The sequence below is a fragment of the Cervus elaphus genome, chromosome 9 (genome assembly GCF_910594005.1).
Source record: "Cervus elaphus chromosome 9, mCerEla1.1, whole genome shotgun sequence".
Lineage (NCBI taxonomy): Eukaryota > Metazoa > Chordata > Mammalia > Artiodactyla > Cervidae > Cervus > Cervus elaphus.
Genome location: NC_057823.1, coordinates 87,076,334 through 87,095,892, shown reverse-complemented (window position 1 = coordinate 87,095,892; position 19,559 = coordinate 87,076,334). Strand labels below are relative to the sequence as shown.

At 38.9% G+C, this 19,559-nt stretch overlaps 1 pseudogene; it reads right to left on the bottom strand.

Annotated features, from left to right (window-relative positions):
* Nucleotides 1-6,642: 6,642 nt before the first annotated feature.
* On the bottom strand, nucleotides 6,643-7,379 carry LOC122700821 (annotated as a pseudogene).
* Between the last annotated feature and the right edge of the window lie 12,180 nt (nucleotides 7,380-19,559).

The following is a 19,559-nucleotide window of genomic DNA, read 5'->3' as shown; positions in this document are numbered from 1 at the left end:
GGTGAGGTAGGTCTTCATAGAACCATTCAACTTTAGCTTCTTCAGCATTAGTGGCTGGGGCATGGACTTGGATTACTCTGATATTGAATGACTTGCCTTGGAAACCAACAGAGGTCATTCTGTCATTCTTCAGATTGCACCCAAGTACTGTTTTTCAGACTCTTTTGTTGACTATGGAGGCTGCTCCATTTCTTCTAAGGGATTCTTGCCCACAGTAGTAGATATAATCATCATCTGAATTGAATTTGTTCCTTCCAATCCATTTTAGTTCACTGATTCCTAAGATGTCAATGGATAGTCACCCTTGCCATCTCCTGCTTGACTATGTCCAGTTTACCTTGTTGCTGCTGCTGCTAAGTCACTTCAGTCGTGTCCGACTCTATGCGACCCCATAGATGGCAGCCCACCAGGCTCCACCGTCCCTGGGATTCTCCAGGCAAGAATACTGGAGTGGATTACCATTTCCTTCTCCAGTACGTGAAAGTGAAGTCACTCAGTCGTGTCCGACTCTTCACGACCCCATGGATTGTAGCCTACCAGGCTCCTCCGTCCATGGGATTTTCCAGGCAAGAGTACTGGAGTGGGTTGCCATTTCCTTCTCCAAGTTTACCTTGATTCATGACCTAACATCCCAGGTTCCTGTGCAATATTGTTCTTTACATCATCGGACTCTCCTTTCATCACCAGCCACATCCACAACTAAGCATCATTTCCACTTTGGCCCAGATACTTCGTCCTTTCTGGAGCTATTACTAATTGACCTTTGCTCTTCCCCAGAAGCATATTGGACACCTTCTGACCTGGGGGGACTTATCTTCCAGTGTCATATCTTTTTGCCCTTTTGTACTGTTCATGGGATTCTCACAGCAAGAATACTGACGTGGTTTGCCATTTGGTCCTCCAGTAGACGACGTTTTGTCAGAATTCTTAGTTATGACCTGTCTGTCTGGGATGGCCCGGCAGGACATGGCCTGTAACTTCACTGAGTTATGCAGGTCCCTTCTCCTCGGCAAGGCTGTGATCCATGAAAGGGCCCCGCACTACATTATCCTAATAGAAATAGCCCTTTCTTTGTAGAGTTTTTCCTTCCCTAATCCATCCATGCGATTCTAGTGGGAACTGCTTTTATTATACTACTTCCCTAGCTAAAAACTGGGTGGAACCCTGACTCATACTGACCCCAACATACTGCCCCATCCCTGGGGCCGCAGTGATTGTCCCAATAAAAATTGGTGACTTAAGCTGGACCCGAGGGCTTGTTAGTAGGATCTAATTATAGACTGTCAGGATCTCCTTTTGCTTTTTGAGTTAAATAGATGAAAGTTTCTTAGTCTGGAGTGGTCTAGAGCCATATGCCCAATCAGGTTTATTTTTTACTTTTTTGATGTTGCTACCAGAAAAATTTAAATTATGAATGTGCCTCATATTTTGACTTGGATGGTACTATGATTTGAACGTTTGTGTCCCCCCCACCCAATTCACCCTGATGTGTTGGTGTTAAAAAGTGGTGCTTTTCAAATTGATTAGGTCATGAGGGCTCTGCCCTTATGAGTGGGATTAGAGACCTTATAAAAGTCACCTGACATAGCTTCCTTGTCTGTTCTGCCATATGAAGTTACAGCTAGAATACTCCTTTTTTTTAAAAAAAAAAAAAAAAGGTTATATATTTGCTTATTTACTTTGGCTGCGCTGGGTCTTCGTTGCTGTGTGCAGGCTTTCTCTAGTTGCATCGAGCAGAGGCTGCTCTCTAGTTGTGGAGCAGAGGCTTCCCATCGTGATGCCTGCTCTTGTTGTGGCGTCCAGGCTGGAGAGAGTGGGGGTTTCAGTGATTGCAGCCCATGGGCTCAGTAGTTGTGGTACACAGGCTTAGTTGCCCTGTGGCATGTGGGATTTTCCCAGACCAGGGATAGAACCAGTGTCCTCTGCATTGCAAGACAGGTTCTTTTTTTGCTTCTTTTTGGGTTTTCTTTGAAGTTAATTTATTTATTTTAATTGGAGACTAATTAATTTACAGTATTATGGTGGTTTTGCTATACATTGATGTGAATCAGCCACAGGTGCACATATGTCCCCTCATCCCAAACCCCCCTCCCACTGCCCTCCCCACCCCATCCCTCTTGGTTTGTCCCAGAACACTGGCTTTGAGTGCCTTGCTTCATGCATCAAACTTGCACTGGTCATCTATTTTACATATGGTAATATACACGTTTCAATGCTATCCTCTCAAATCATCCCACCCTCGCCTTTTCCCACAGAGTGCAAAAGTCTGTTCTTTACATCTGTGTCTCTTGCTGTCTTGCCTATGGGGTCGTCGTTACCGTCTTTCTAAATTCCATATATATGTGTTAATATACTGTATTGGTGTTTCTCTTTATGATTTACTTCACTCTGTATAATAGGCTCTAGTTTCATCTACCTCATTAGAACTGACTCAAATGTGTTCTTTTTTATAGCTGAGTAATATTCCATTGTGTATATGTACCACCACTTCCTTATCCATTCGTCTGCCAATAGACATCTAGGTTGCTTCCATGTCCTGGCTATTGTAAACAGTGCTGCCATGAATGTTGGGGTACATGTGTCTCTTTCAATTCTGGTTTTCTTGGTGTGTATACCCAGCAGTGGGATTTCTGGGTCATAATTCCAGCTTTTTAAGGAATCTCCACACTGTTCTCTATAGTGGCTGTACTAGTTTGCATTCTCATCAACAGTGGAAGAGGGTTCCCTTTTCTCCACACCCTCTCCAGCATTTATTGTTTTTAACCACTGGTCTACCAGGAAAGCCCTAGAATACTACTTTTTTTTTTTTTTTTTATTAGTTGGAGGCTAATTACTTCACAACATTTCAGTGGGTTTTGTCATACATTGATATGAATCAGCCATGGATTTACACGTATTCCCCATCCCGATCCCCGCTCCCACCTCCCTCTCCACCCGATTCCTCTGGGTCTTCCCAGTGCACCAGATGCAGGCCCTCACCAAACACAGAACCTGAAAATGCAGGCGCCTTAACCTTAGACTTCCAGCCTCCAGAACTGTGAGAAATATATATCTGCTGTTTATAAGACATTCGGTCTGTGGTGGGTTTTTTTTGTTTGTTTGTTTGTTTGTTTTTTAGTAACCTGAATGAACTAAGAAACATTGTGTCCCATTGATTAGCATTGACCTATAGATTTAGTCCAATCAGAACCCCTCACCCCAGGTTTTTGTTAAAAATTGACAGACTCATATAAAATTCATACTGAAATGCAAAGATAGCCAGAAGATATTTTTTAAAAGAACAATGTTTTTCAGAAGAACTTATACTATCTGGTTTCAAGACTTAGTATAAAGCTACAGTAATCAGTACAATGTAATATTTCAAATAAGGATAGACAAATCAAGGGAACAAGATAGAGTACAAAAATTGACCCACATTATATAACCTAAGTTAATTTTCTACAAGGCATGAAAGGAATTCAAGGAGGAAAGGATCATTTTTTCAACAAATAATGTTGGAATGACTGGACAGCTATATAGAGGAAAATGAATCTTGATTCTCATCTCATGTGATACACAGCAATAGTTTGAAATGGACTGTAGTACTAAATATGAACTCTAAATAATGATGCAACTTCTGAAAGAAAACATAGGGACAAAATCTTTGCAACTTAAATGTTGTTGAAAATTTCTTAGGACAAAAAGGTGCAAACCATAAGAGACCAAAAAAAGATACATTAGACATTATCAAACATTTAAATTTCTACTCGATGATAGACACCAGTGAAAAATAAAATACTAACCACAAACAGAAAATATATCTGATAAGTATATCAGATTAAGGACTATATCCAGAATATAAAAAGAATTCTTAAATTCAATAATAACATAAGCAATATAGTTAAATCTAGTTAAAATTATGCAAATATTTTAACAGAAATTTTATTAAAAAATTAATAGATAGCAAATGAGGGAATAGAAAGATGCTCTCAATCATTAGTAAAATGCAAATTAAAACTATGGTGAGATATATGGCACAAGCCCATTAGAATAGGTAAAATAATTTTAAACTAATCATATCAATACTAAGTATAAGCAAGAATATAGAATAAGAATTCTCATACATTGTTGGTGGGAATCTACAATGGTATGATCACTGTAGGAAACGCTTGGGTAGTTTCTTATAAAGCTGAATATCCATTTACCATCTGACCCAGCAATTCCATCCTTAGGCATTCACCCATTTAAGCAAGTCCACACAAAGATTTGTTTATGAAGTTTCATAGATTTATTCATGATAGTGTTGCCAAAACGTGGCCTCTATAGTGTTATCGGCACCAAATTGAACCTTGGAGACAGTTTTTGATAAAGCAGAAAAGGACTAGATTTTATTGCTTTGCCAAGCACAGGGGGCCACGGGAGGCTAATGCCCTCAAGACTGTGTGCCCATGTCGTGAAGCTGGTAGGACATGATAGTATGATAGTAATGGTCCAAGGAGCAGGATGTGACCAGTTTTGGACATTGTTCTGATTGGTTGCTGGTAAAGTAATAATAATAATTGGGAATCAGCATCATCAACCTTCTGGTTTCAACTGGTCTGGGGTCTATTACGTTCTTGAGATCAGCAGTTTTCACCTGGTGTGGTTCTGCTTCCTGTTAAAACAACAGGAATGTGTGTTAATTCTTTGTCTATATCTCTCAGGGAAGTGTGGTTTCCATGATTCTGATGTGTGACAGATTTATATTCTAATTTGTTCCCCAGCCCAGCAGCTATTCTTTGTTGCTACCTATTCATATTTCCCAGTTACTCTTGAGTCAACCTTTTACTTCAAAGACAAGGCCACAGAAGCTTGTACACAGTTTCCATAGCACCTGGTTAGAACAACCCACTGTCCATTCCCAGGTAAATGAATAAATAATGATACCTATGCAATAGGATACTCTTTAGCAGTAACAAAGAGTGACTGTCTGGTAAATTCAACAACTGAATAAATATCAAAAACATTATGCTGAATGAAAGACTTTAGATACAAAAGAATATAAACCTTTGATTCATTTATATTAACCTAAAAAATTTAATTTATAGTGATAAAAAGATCACTGGTGCATCTAGGTAGGAGGGGACAGACAAACTAGGGAAGAACACAAGGAAATTTTTGAGGGATATCAGAAATGTTCTGTATCTTGATTGTGGTGCTTACATGGGTGCACATGTTTATCAAAACTCACTGAACTCTTCACTTAAAATGAATGCATTTACTGTATATAAATTACAGTTCAATGAAGTTCAGGACTTTTTGATCTCTATGTTTGTAAGCCTGAGTCTTGTTTGTTATATTTACTAGTTTGTTGTGTTTTTTTTAGATTCTACACAAAAATGAGAATTTGATTCTACATAAAAATCATTTAATATTTGTCTTTCTCTCTCTGACTTATTTCACCTAGTGTAATACCTTCCAAGTCCATTCATGTTGCTGTAAATGACCAATTTTCATTCTTTTTAATGGCTGAGTAATATCCCATTTCATTCCATATTCTACACCTTCTTTATCCATTCATCTATTAATGGATACTTAGATTTCTTCTGTATTTTCTAACTTTGGTTTTTGTTTGTTTTTCTTTTTCTGGCTCCTTAAGGTGTGAAGTTAGTTTGTTTATTTGAAGTTTCTTTTGTTTCCTAAGGTAGGCTTGTATTGTTATAAGCTTCCCTCTTGGAATTGCTTTTGCAGCTTCCATGGATTTTAGATCTTTGTGCTTTTATTTTCATTTGTCCCCAGGTATTTTTAAATTTCTTTTTAGTCTCTTCAGTAATCCATTTGTTGTTTAGTAGCATAGTGTTTAGCTCCATGTGTTTTTGTTTTTTGCATTGTTTTTTCTTGTAGTTGATTTCAAGTCTCTTAGACCTGTGATCAGAAAAGATAGTCTCTGGCCATACCACCCTGAATGCCCCTTATCTCATCTGGTCTCGGAAGCTAAGCAGGGTTGGGCCTGGTTAGTACTTGGATGGAAGAAAAGATAATTTCCATTTTCTTATATTTAGTGAGACTTGTTTTGTTGTCTAACATGTAATCTATCCTGGAGAATATTCCATGTGCATGTGAAGTGAATGTGTGCTGTAGTGCTTGTTGATAGAATGGTCTATAAATGTGTATAAAATCTATTTGTTCCAATGTGTTATTTGAGGCCAGTGTTTCCTTATTGATTTTCTGTTCAGATGATGTGTCCATTGATTTAAATGGGTGTTAAAGTCCCTTACTATGATTATGTTGCTGTCAGTTTCTCCCTTTGTGTCTGTTAACATTTGCTTTATGTATTTAGGTGCTCTTATGTTGCATGGATATATATTTACAGTTTTATGTTTTCTTCTTGCATTGATCATTAGGTAACATCCTTCTTTATTACAGTCTTTGTGTTAAAGTCATTTTTTCTAACGTAAGCATTGCTACCCTGGCTGTCCTTTCCTTTCCATTTGGATGGAATACCTTTTCCATCCACCACTTTCCGTCTGTGTGTATTTTTAGATCTGAAGTGAGTCTAGTGGGCAGCATATATATGGATCATATTTTTGTATTCATGCAGCCACTCTATGACTTCTTTTTCAATTTTAAAGCTGTCTCTGCTTATTAACTAACCAGATTACAGAAATAATCGTAATAGATATCTTAGTTCATCCTTCTATTAAGCCTGTTGATCTGATCTTCCCTGTTGCCAGTATCTCTACTTTCTGCAAAATGAGTGGTCTCTTTCTTCATTCCATCTCATGGAGAATGCAATTCGAAGGTCCAGAGGAAGTTGTTTGCTTCTTTGAAATGTTTTCCAACAGTAGAGATCTCATGAATCAGATCCTCCTTGGAGATAATGCCATATTTGCCACAGATCGAGCAATCACCTTGTTATCTGTCAGGGCAAATTGCTTCTTGCTGATTTTGCCGTAACCATGCTTGTAGATAAATTCATTTACTGACTTCAGGTTTGGGTACTCCCATACAATATATGGTTCCACAATTCTCAGCATGTTAATTGAAGCCTTGTTGACTTTACAGAGGTGCCATTGAAGATCTGATGGAGGCAAAGAAGCTGCAACACTTTTAAACCTTGGGTTCACACCATTGATACCTCTGATCCTGATGACAAATGAAGATTTGGGTTCAGTGGGTACATAAAAGTTGCTGCTTTTTCTTGCCATCCTATTCATTCAAATTTCAGTTCTATACATCTGCTTGTACTCTATGTGACAGGGCTTAGCTCTTTCACAGGTAAGTGTTCTCCTTGCCTTTCAAGGCATCTCTTGGGCAAGCTTCTTTCTCAGGTGCTTAATCTTAAGCTCTGCAAAATTCTTTCACTTTTTCTTAAGGGTTTCTGGCACAATAGGAACCTTCTTTTTTCTTCTCTTTGGCATCCTCCATGGTCCAGCTGAGAAGAGCACCCAGTGACTTTTCATTGGAGTGTGTAATCCATTTACATTTGAAGTAATTATTAATAAGTGTGTACTTACTGCCAGTTGATAATTGTTTGGGGGTTGTTTTATAGTTCCTTTTTGTTCCTTCTTTTGTTCTTTTCCTTTATGATTAGATGACTAGTTGGTTCTTAGATTTTCTTCTCTTGTGTGTGTATGTGTGTGTGTGTGTATATTATAGATTTTGGGTTTGTAGTTACCATAAGGTCTATATGTATAGGAATCTTTCTATTTATACAAATGCATTTAAGTTGATTTTCTCTTAATTTCAAATGCACTTCAACAAACCTGCATCTTACTCCCCTCTCCCCATGATTGATGTTTCTGACATTATATTTTATACATTTTTGTTTTGTAAATCCCATAACTACTTATTGTGGCTGTGTACAATTTTACTACTTTTGTCTTTTAACCTTCCTTCTAACTTTATATGTGGTTGATTTACTACATTTGCTGTGTGTTTGCCTTTATTAGTGAGCTTTTTCCTTTTGTAATTTTCACATTTCTAGTTGTGCCCTTCCCTTTTTCACTTATTAAAGTCCCTGTAATACTTCTTATAAAGCCGATTTGGTGGTGGTGAACTTTTAGATTTTGCTTGTCTGTAAAACTTTTTGATCTCTCCATCAAATCTGATGAAAGCCTTGCCAAGTAGAGTATTCTTGGTTGTAGGTTTTCCCCTTTCATTGCTTTAAATATATTGTGCCATCCACTTCCAGCCCGCAGAGTTTCTGCTGAAAACTCAGATTACAGCCTTATGGGAATTCCCTTGTATGTAATTTGTTGCTTTTCCCTTGCTGCTTTACCATCCTCTTTATAGTCAACCTTTGCCCTTTTCATTACAGTCTGTCTTGGCTTGACCCTCTTTGTGTTGATCCAGGGTGGGACTCTGTGCTTCCTAGACCTGGATATCTGTTTTCTTTCTCAAGTTAGGGAAGTTTTCAGCTATTATGTTCAAATATATTCTCTGCTCCTTTCTCTTTTTTCTTTTTCTGGGATCCTATATTGTGAATGTTAATATGCTTGATGTCTTGGAGATTTCTTAAACTGTCCTAATTTTTTTCTTATGTTCAGCTTCAGTGATTTCTACTATTCTGCCTTCCAGCTTATTGATTCATTCTCATTCCTCTGTATCTTCTAATATATGTTGATTCCTCCTAGTGTATTTTTTTTCACTTCAATTTTGTATTTATCAGCTCTGTTTGGTTCTTCTTTATGTCTTCTAACTCTTTGTTAAACTCGCTGCATTCATCTATTCTTCTCTCAAGTCTCTGCTAATCTTTATGATCATTACCATCTTCACTTCATGTAGTTCTTCTGAGGGTTTGTCTTATTCCTTCCTTTGAAACATGTTTTTCTGTCATCTCTTTTTGCTTAATTTGCTGTATCTATTCCGATGTATCTCATAGGTTGACTACATTCCCCAGCTTCAAGAAGTGGCCTTTTTAGGAGACATCCTGTGCATCTTAGCAGTACATTCCCCTCTGGTCTTCTGAGCCATATTCTGTAGTGGCCCCCCCTGTTTTGGACTCTGTAGTCCTTCTGTTGTGGCAGGCTGACTACTGTGGGTGGTCTGGTAGGCATGGCTGACCCCTGGTCCAGTTGGCTGCCAGGCTCTGCCTTGTGCGGAGACTATTGGCCAGTGGTTGGCAGGGCTGTGTCATGAGATTGCTGGATATGGGACCCTGGGGGATCCCAGGGTTAGTTCTGGCCCACTGGTACGCATGAACAGGTTCTGGGGTGGGTAGTTGTGAGGTCAGGATTCCCAGTCAATTCCTAGTGTCAGCCTGCTGATACCTGGGGTCAATTCCTAATATGACTGGCTGCAGGTCCTAGGATGTCCCAAAGCTGGTACTGTTCCACCGGTGAGTAGGGCAGGATCCCAGGCAGTTGGTCAAGGGGCCCAAGGTAACTCGGAGCTGCTGTTGGCCTACTGTTTGGTGGGACCAGGACCCATAGCATCCTAGAGCTGCTGCCAGCTTGCTGGTGGGCTGGCTGGGTCCCGACAGGGCAGGCTGAAGAGCTGTGGTGGGCCTGCGGTTGGTGTCTACCTGCTGATGGGTGGTGTCAGCACCCACAAGATCCTGGGGCTGCCACCTGACCTTCAGTGGGCGAAGCCAGGTCCAGGTGCTCTGCCAGCCCCCCAGCAAACAGAGCTGGATCCTGGAGTCCCCGACTACAGACCCCGGGACGCCTAGAGCAGGTGTTGACTCTCTTGTGGGTGAGGTCTTTTCCTGACATAGCTGACTGTAGGACCCAGGGGGTCCCGAAGCTGGTGCCAGCCTGCTGGTGGTTGAGGCTGAATCCTGGGATGGCTGGCTGAGGGTCCAAGGTGTCTCAGGGCTGGTGTTGGCCTGATGGTGGGCAGGACTGGAGCCCAAGTGGTCCCAGGATTGATGCCATCCTGCCAGTGGACAGGCTGAGTCCTGTCATGGCAGGCTGTGGGACTGCAGTGGTCCCGGAGCTGGTATCTGCCTGCTGGTTGGTGGAGCTGGGGCCCGGGGCATTCCAGGGCTAATTCCTGCCCACTGGTGGGTGGGCTGATCCTGAGGCTAGTGCCAGCTCACTGGTGGGTACAGTCAGGGAGCAGGGGGTCCCAGGGGTGGTGCCTGCCCACTGTGGACAGAGCTGGGTCCTAAGGTCTCTGGATGCAGTGCCCTGGGGTCCCTGGGGTCCCTGGGGTCCCTGGGGCTAGCGCCAGTGCATGGGTATGTGCTGCTGGGTCCTGCCTCCTCTGGTGGACACGGCCATTCCTAGGGCAGCTATGGGCTCAGGGGGTTTAAGGCAGAAGGCCTGCTGGCTGATGGGGCTGTGTTTCTGCCCAGTTAACTACCTGGGTTGAACATTCAAGTACTGCTGATGCCAACACACTGGTGGGCAGAGTTGGGTCCTAGTCGTAATGCCTGCATCTCATAGTTCTCCTGGATTGCAGGTGGGTTCTTTACCACTAGCATCACCCGGGAAGCCAGTAATAAGCTAGAGGGAGGATTCCAAGATGTGACTTACCAACGCCAGTGTCCACATGCTAGAGCAGGCTGCTGCTAGCTTCATGTCCCCATGTTCCCATAAAATGACTTGGCCTCACTTTGTGGTGTAGGTCCTTCTTTTGATATAGCAACAATGTTAAGATAGAGTCAAGTTTTAAGGATGCAAAAAAAAACTAAGAAACAACTTAAATGGTACTTCATAAACCTAAGAAGTTGATGACTTGCTGGGTGTTTGCAGAATAGTTCTGTTTTAAAGAAGAAAGGAAGACGCTCTTCCCAGAGTTCCAGTCTGCTGATGTGTATTTGTAAAAGAAAAGTTGCTTTTGTAGATAGTAGCCTGGGAAATAATTTCCTGGCAGTCAAGTGCTATAACCCGTGTACCAGACAGACTGTCTTTGTCAAAGAATGAAAATTCTGTCTATAAGACAAATTATTATAACTATTGTCTTTTTTGTCCACAAGAGAAAATAAAGTTATAGAACCTCAAGTCATAAACACACGGATCATAGCTTGTGGGCTTTGTAACATTTTATCAACTATAAAAGAAATCTAGTGAAGCTAAATGTGTGCATTTTTTGGTTACTCTTTTATACTATCCTCAAACTATTATTTGTCAGTAGCCAAACAAAACTATCCATGCTAACCAAAGGTGAGGAGGTTCAACTTGTTTATCAAGAGAGAAATATTTTATTGCTATGTTTTCCACACTGAAGTCAACTGATAAGCTTTAAAAGAGGAAATCCACTCATGCTAAGAATATGATAGAAATTATCTTCAGGCTTAAACTTCCTTCTTGGTAGAGGCATAGAGAAGAAAAATTTCAAAATGCATTTTTTTTTGCATTATACTATGTTTTACATGTACATATACATTTAACAAATAAAGAAAAGCCCAAATTTTTAAAAAACTGTGTTGATGAATTAAAACAAAAGCATGTGTCCCCATCATTTTTATTTAGCTATAGGTCTACTACCCTGACAAGTCTAATCTGAACTATAATCATAGCTTTTGCCCCAACCCACAATGTGTCTTTTGGAGAGTCACTTCATATCTCTGTGTCTTACATGTATATCTGACAAGATGAAGGAATTAAAGTGGACAATAAATAAAGATCTTCTTAAAAGCAGACTTTAAAGTTAAGCTCTGATGGTTTCTGATTCCACATTCATACTCATGAATATCCTGGATATTATAAATGACTCGAACTTAGGATCCATCTAACTGTCTTCACCCTGATGGACGCCCATTTCCTTTTTGATTTTTCCTTTCTTATACCATCTCCCTTTCAATATAGCATTGAAAGATGCTTGTCTCCGCAGTAGAAATCACTCTTCCTTCTCTTTCATAGTCAGCACTATCTGTTAAACTAACAAAAAGGCCAAATAACTTCTGATTGCTGATCTACATTTATTCTTATGACTGCTTGTATACATCCTCCTCTTTCTAAAGTTTCAGATTTAACAGGAATACTTGGTAGTAGGTAAAAAACTTAGTGGTGGCTTTATTCTAACATTGATATAACAATTACTTATCCATGTAGAAGGAAAAGGCAGTTAGGTTTCTACCAATATCATAAGCAAAAGTCCAATACTGAAGAAATAAAATTAAGTGTGAAGGGTAAACATTTCTAGAGAAAATATGTTTATGACATCATAGAAAGGATTTCTTAACTAAGACATAAAAAGATATATTCATTAGGCAAAAAGTTTGGGAGAAAAATAGGACCTCAGGATATGGATAAATTTTTTAAGCAATGCACAAAAAATAATTATAAATTATAAGAAGAGACTGCTAACTTTAACTGCATTAAAATTAAGACTTTCTATTCCTCAAAATACATATGAAGGAAACAAAAATATGCTACAAACTGAAATATTTTCAGCAGAGACATTTTGTTTGAAAATGATTAGGAACTAGGTACCAAAAATCTCATAAGTAAAAAGAAGACAAAAGAAGATTTAGTAGAAAACTAGGCCACAAAAAGGAAGCTGATATTTCATAGAAGAGAAAATATGCACAGCTTATAAACATAGCAAAAGAGTTTCATAACAATTATTAGTTGTTAGGAAAATGTAAATTACAAATAATTTGCTGTCATTTAACATTATCATTGGCATAAATTTACAATCTTACAATATCATGTATTGGCCTCAGTGCAAACTATCAAGGAATCTTAGACACTTGGTGTGAACATATACATAATATAAGAAATCACTAAGAAAATTATAAGTAATATAAGAAATTGCTAAGAAAATTGTCTGTAACTCTGATATAGATAACATAAAAGCATAATATCAGCTATAAAATAATAATAGAAAGCCAAATTTTACTGGAAAACATTTTTTTACTGAGAATATAAAATTATAATTCATATTATTTAAACTGAGTTTCTTTCCCATTTGCTGCAAATAAGTTATTTTCCTTTTTTCTGGCTAAACCTTAATGTGGTAGAACTTTTTCCCTGCAGAACAAGATCTTTTAAAAATGTATAGACATATATCGCCAGTTCCAGATCAGACTTTTTCCTGTGTTCTTGCAAGAGTCTTGCCTTTGTTAGCATTTTCGCTACCTAAACACCTTCTTTTTTCATAAGACTCAGTTCATTCCATTCATCAAGGCCCAGCTCAAATCTATTTAAATCTACTGGGAAGTGCCTCTGCCTCCTTTCCTGACAATACCAGCTCCTACCCTTGAAGCTGATTTTCAGTCTTCAGTTCAGTTCAGCCACTCAGTCATGTCTGACTCTTTGTGACCCCATTGACTACGGCACGCCAGGCCTCCCTGTCCATAACCAACTCCCGGAGTTTATTCAAACTCATGTCCATTGACTCGGTGATGCCATCCAACCATCTCTTCCTTTGTCGTCCCCTTCTCCGCCCACTTTCAATCTTTCCCAGCATCAGGGTCTTTTCGAATGAGTCAGTTCTTTGCATCATGTGGCCAAAGTATTGGAGTTTCAGCTTCAACATCAGTCCTTCCAGTGAATATTCAGGACTGATCTCCTTTAGGATGGACTGGCTGGATCTCCTTGCCAGCCAAGGGACTCTCAAGAGTCTTCTCCAACACCACAGTTCAAAAGCATCAATTCTTCATCACTCAGCTTTCATTGTAGTCCAACTCTCACATCCATACATGACTATTAGAAAAACCATAGCTTTGACTAGATGGAGCATTGTTGGCAAAATAATGTCTCTGCTTTTTAATATGCTGTCTAGGTTGATCATAGCTTTTCTTCCAAGGAGCAAGCGTCTTTTGATTTCATGGCTGCAGTCACCATCTGCAGTGATTTTGAAGGCCCCCAAAAAAGTAAAGTTTGTCACCGTTTTCATTGTTTCCCCATCTATTTGCCATGAAGTGATGTGACTGGATGCCATGATCTTAGTTTTCTGAATGTTGAGCTTTAAGCCAGCTTTTTCACTCTCCTCTTTCACTTTCATCAAGAGGCTCTTTAGTTCTTTGCTTTCTGCCATTAAGGGTGGTATCACTTGCATATCTGAGGTTATTGATCTTTTTCCAGTCTTCAGAGCTCTCAAAATTCTCAGGTCTCCTCTATAGTTATTTATGGTCTTTTTTCCACCTACTACATTATAAATCCTTAAATGTAGAATTCACATTTGATTTGTTTTTGAGTTCCTACGTCCTCTAAGAAAAGCAATTTGTTTATAGTAGGAGTTCTAAAAAATACTGATTGGCTCAGTAAATGAAGCAAATGAGGGTATACTGGTAATATACCACCAGTTATTCGTTGCTGTTTGTTTTCGTATCTCACAGGACACTTTCATCCCTGTACATGTAAAGATCTCATTCTTCCATTAGTCTGATCCATTTTATAATAGATAATTTTTCACTTGAATTCACAAATTGGTTATTGTTAATCGCTGACAATTTGGACTTGTTCAAGTTATCTAATGAGAATAGGTTCTCAGAAATCGTGTTTGACCATTAATAGAATTAATAAATGGTAAGTAGGGGAATCGCCAAATGAAACACTTGTCTCAAACTTTTTTGAGAATAGAAAGCTTATAAATGAGTTTGTGAGCTCACATAATACTTCCTTATTTATTCCAAATATCTTTGTACTTGTGATATCCTTGGAAATTATTACAAATTTGCTTGTGATTCCTGCTACTCGGTCTTTCTAAAAGTGATCTCTAAATATTACAGCAAACAGGGAGAAAAAGGCATTTTCTTGACTCAGCCAGTTGGCAGAGCTAAACCATTCATACCCTTTCTTTCTGTTTTTTCTCTGTAATAGCATTCAGAAAAGGCAAATATCTCTCTGTAATTGAGGAGACTGGAATTAAATCTCCTCTAAAAAAAAAATTAATGGTTTCCTCAGTTTAGTCACTCAGTCCATAATGTATATTTACATCCCCCAGATTTTGGTTATAAAGAAATTCAGCAAAATCTGGTTTCTGCAAGATATTCTCAATTCTGCTATTCTAACTCAACAACCTGATATACTAAATCTGCAAAGAATTTTTTTTCCAAGAATATCTTTGGAATTAACAGAATTAGCTAAATTTGCCACTGCTTTCTAGTCTCTGAAATCATATTATCATCAACTTAGTGATGATCTCTGGGAAGAACCTTGGAAAAGTTCTTATGATTATTGATTATTGAAACATTTTTTCAGGAGCACCTATTATTGAATCCGGAAAAATTGCCAATTTATTAACTTTTCCAGATAGGTCAAGAAATACTTTTTTTTCACTTATTTTACTTAAATCTTACCTATAGGGTCAGCATTTAAACTTTTAAGAAACCGAAAGAAACTCAAATGCCTTTTGTGATATCTGATGTTCTATGCCTGTGCTGTCCCACATGGTAACCACTAGTCACATGTGGCCGTTAAGCACTAGAAATATGGCTGGGCCAAACTGAGATGTAGTAAATGTAAAATACAAGTCAGATGTTGAAGACTGAGTATGAAAAACCCAGTGTAAAACCTCACTAGTAATTCTTACTAGTTACATATGGAAATGATGATATTTTAGATATTTGCTTAAGATACTATTAACATTAATTTCATCTGTTCTTCTTTTTTATAAAAGCAGCTATTAGAAACTTTAAAATTTCATATGTAGCTTGTGTTTGTAACTCAGATTGTATTTCTATTAGATAGCCTTGTCCTATACTTTTACCCAGTTTAGCTCAATGAATTTTTGTTCAGGAATATATAACTATTCATTACTTTAGATTTCATCAGTTATAAGTCAGAAAAGTTAAGAAAATAATGGATAGTGACTGATTTTTTAAAGTTGGGTCAGTGTTTGAGAGGTAGTATTTGAAAAAGTGGTCATTTCTTTCATCAGTAGTTAGTTGTCTTCAGATACAATGACAGTTTTTTTTACTTTAGGCTATGTGTAATAGTCAGATACCAAAATTATACCCGTTTATGTGGGATGAGATATGTGTGTGTGTGTGTGTGTGTGAAGTGCTGATCAGCAAATAAGGGGAGCATTATTTAACATATCATTCTTCCCACTGAATAAATATTTAATCAGCAATGACTAATAATCATATCAGAATGATAGTACACTCACATCAAGCCATCAATAAAATAAGTACAAAATTCAGAGAAGAGCAAAGACTTCTTTAAAAAGCACTATGAAGAACTAGAATGAAGTTATTAACCTAGAGTAACATCCTTGCCTTTATTATCATTATGTCATTTCATCTACAGATTGTTTTGGCCACTGTGTAGGGAGGATAATTTTGAAATGTAAGAGATATGATGAGAGTTTTCTCATAATTTTTTAAAAAATCTGGTATTTTTGCAAATTCTTTGCCTGCCTTGTCTTTGAGGAGAAAACTATATCTCAGCTTCATGTCATGAAAAGTGCAAAAGCAACAGCACACCAATAGGAAGGAGATACTTTACAAGGTGTCTATAACACAGAAAAGTACGCGGCACTCGTTAGACTCCCAAATTCTTTTTAGAGTGTGTTGATTTGCCGTAATTCCATCCACTAGAAGTGATTCAGAATCAGATACTTAGCATTCAGATCCTCTGTGTCATTTAAACCAGAGGAAGAGACATGAGTAGAGGATAAGCATTGTGGCTCCCCTTGCGTGGTTATTGTTGCTAGGGAAACCACTTCCTTCTGATTCTTGTATTCAGCCTGTCCATCCCACTATCTGGCATCATTGTCTCTCAAGAAGGGCAACATCACAGCATGGCATAAGAACAGGAAACAAAAAAGACAAAAACCGGTATTACCCTGTTACATACAAACGTTTCTCAGAAAATCTACGTGATAGTGACTTCTGGGAAACGAAAAACAGAATCAGTCCTCTAAAACTGCTCTATGCACATGTGCTAGTGACTACCAGGTACCACATTCACACATTCAAGTATGCAAAAACACCAATTTCCAAGCCACACTTGTGATTGCAGAAGAGAGTATCATGTGTCAGGCCCGGACAGGACAGGGCTTGGCAGATCAGAGGCCCAAGACCTGCTGGGTCAGGATGGTGCCCTGTGATCTTTCTGAGAGGCAGAGTCCCTGGCAGGCAGTGTGATCAGTGAAAGGGCTTTTATAGGAGTAGATTTGAAAACCAGTGCAAGAAAGACTGAGATTCTTTGGATCCTGGGGTCAGGTTAAGTTATGAAACAAGCCAGCTAGTCAAACAAGAGCATCAGGAGTAAATAAAAAGAAAGCTCATATATGCTTGTAAAAGAATCATAAGTCACAAAGGTAACTGTTCTTACAAATCCAATATTGGCTTCCTCTTGGACTCCTTAGCAACACAGTCAAACTGGTTCTAGGAAACAAACATAAAGCAAAATTCTGAAAATCGATAATACACAGTAACTACTTTGAATGAACACAGTTAAAAGCACAGTTACACTATCACCTGTGCATCTATAAAACATTAAACAATCAATTCCTCTATTGCATTTCGTTTTACTCTGGTTTTCTAGCATTTATTGCTGTGTTCTATAAGCATCTGTTACACTGAATTGAATGTATAAAATTTAGTATGGTAGAGAGTAAGCAAAGTCTACCAAATTCTGAAGTCAGTGGTGCTACAAAAAAGCTGTAGACATAGTAGATAATTATGCAAGTAACTCTACTACAAGATTACACCTGCTCCAAGAAAAAAACTAATCTGAAAGAACCATAAAAGCCACCTTCAGTCTTTCCCAGCATCAGGGTCTTTTCAAATGAGTCAGCTCTTCACAGCAAGTGGCCAAAGTATTGGAGTTTCAGCTTCAGCATCAGATTCAGGACTGATTTCCTTTAGGATGGACTGGTTGAATCTCCTTGCAGTCCAAGGACTCTCAGAAGTCTCCAGTACCACAGTTCAAAAGCTTCGGTGCTCAGCTTTCTTTATAGTCCAACTCTCACATCCATACATGACTACTGGAAAAACCATAGCCTTGACTAGACAGACCTTTGTTGGTAAAGTAATGTTTCTGCTTTTTAATATGCTGTCTAGGTTGGTCATAGGAGAAAGCGATGGCAACCCACTCTGGTTCTCTTGCCTGGAGAATCCCAGGGACGGCAGAGCCTGGTGAGCTGCAGTCTGTGGCGTCGCAGAGTCAGACACGACTGACGCAACTTAGCAGCAGCAGCAAGTTGGTCATAACTGAAAAGTTAATTACAAACATAATACATACCCAGTTCCCATGTAATGTAGGAGCTACTTAGTCATGCATGCCAATAGAGAGAAAGAAAAAAAGAGACAGGCAACATTCAGAACTGTCTGTCTAAATCTGACCGGCTCCCCAAAATGTAGCTTTAATCTTTCTAATAAGCAGCCCCAAAGAGAGAGCCATATGCAAGACAAGCTAATAAACTGTCTGCCTTTATTTTAATCCATAACCTGATGCAAGGGTACCCATAATATTCTTAATATAAGTATAACCTTATTGTTTTATTGTTAGGCACAAACCACAAATCAAATTAAGGAACTTAGTTCTAATAGCCAACCATCATAAGGCATCAACTCTGCCTGACCAATCAGGGCATTGACAAGTTGCAGATGGTTGAATTACCTCTGTGGTTGATTTGATTGGTTCAAATGTCAGGTACCAAAGAGTAGAAGCATCAGAGCTAATGACAGAGATTGCACACATGGTTGACAGTTTACATAACCTCCAATGGGACAGGAATTTATGTATGAAATTTGTACCCTTTCCTTCACCATCTCATGCCCCTCCCCAGTCCCCAGTGAAAATGCATTGGGGCATATCCCATTTAACTTCTCCTGCTCCCTACTCTCTGAGAGAAACACTTCTAAATCCACTCGGTCAACTCTCGAGGGAAACAGTAAAAGACAAACTACCTTTCACAGGGGGCTGACAATGGTGAGGAGGTGATGAAATGTCTGGTGGGCTCCACATGGGAAAGCAGTAGGATGGATAATAAATTCAGGGAGCATGTGAAGCTGGAGGACAGAAGGGATGTATAAAAAGATTGGAATCCCCGTTTCAGATGTTCTTAACATGCTTACAGCAATGCAAGGCTAGACACTTTGCATCCCGGTTTTCCAAGTATTACACATAACAGTAAATACCTAGGATATTCAGGTCCTAAATTTTTTTATATGAAATTTCTCAAACCTAGTGTTTCCTTTTGGGGAGAAAGGCTAAAGAAAATCACACAATGGTTTCATAACTTGAAAGACACTGTAGTAGCAGCACGTGGGACACTCACATGTGCCTCCTCTCCTGGTAGACTAGAAGCCTGTGTATTGTGTCTAAAATTATCCTTGCTCACCCAAGTCACAGCCTGGGCAGCAGCGGCAGCTACCTGACGTGAGAGTTCCCTCTAGCCTCTCCTTGCCTTTTACACTTTTCTTTCTCTCCAAGTAGCCCAGAGCCACATTTTAATAAGTGACCTTCAACTAGCTGAATAATTTCTTCTGTACATGGGTACATTCAAAAGCCTTGGAGGATTTAGCGGTAATAAGTAGTCCTAGCAAATATACGGTCTTATGAAGCCTTTGAAGTCTCTAAAAACTTCCCTTAAATAGCCTCAATAGAAGGTTCGGGCTAGATGATTTACAGAGCCCCTTGCAAAGCAGAAATCCTATGATTTTGGATCAGCAGAACCAGCTGGATATTACAGCTTACTGCAGTTAATATGGCTTTTCCATCTTTAAGAATATTTTTGGATCCAAAACAGGC